Source organism: Myotis davidii, unplaced genomic scaffold, assembly GCF_000327345.1.
Source record: "Myotis davidii unplaced genomic scaffold, ASM32734v1 scaffold13, whole genome shotgun sequence".
NCBI classification, from domain to species: domain Eukaryota; kingdom Metazoa; phylum Chordata; class Mammalia; order Chiroptera; family Vespertilionidae; genus Myotis; species Myotis davidii.
In genome coordinates, this window is record NW_006286243.1 from 569,962 (window position 1) to 570,329 (window position 368).

The window sequence follows — 368 nt, forward strand, 5'->3', positions numbered from 1 at the left end:
CCGCACCCACCCCCCCCTCTTCCACGGCCTGTAATCCCACGGGGTCCCTCCTTCTCGCTTCACAGGCCATCAGGAGGCCCCCCGTGACCTCCTCAGCCACCCTCCACTCCCAAGGTCGGGCTCCCAGCCCCCAAGCCCTGGCCGAATTAACTGCCCAGAGCAATCCTCAGCAAGTTCCCTGGAGAAATGAAAGGCTGGAAGCGAGGCAAGGGCAAACGGATGGGCCGGGGAAGGGAGCTGAGGAGAGCAAGGATGGCTCCATGCACGGCGGTGCAATGCCGAGCAGAGGCTTTTTCGAAGGCTATTCCTATCCCGCTTGTGGTTTTTAGGGACTCGGGGTTCTTTATCAAGTGTGTGTGTGTGTGTGT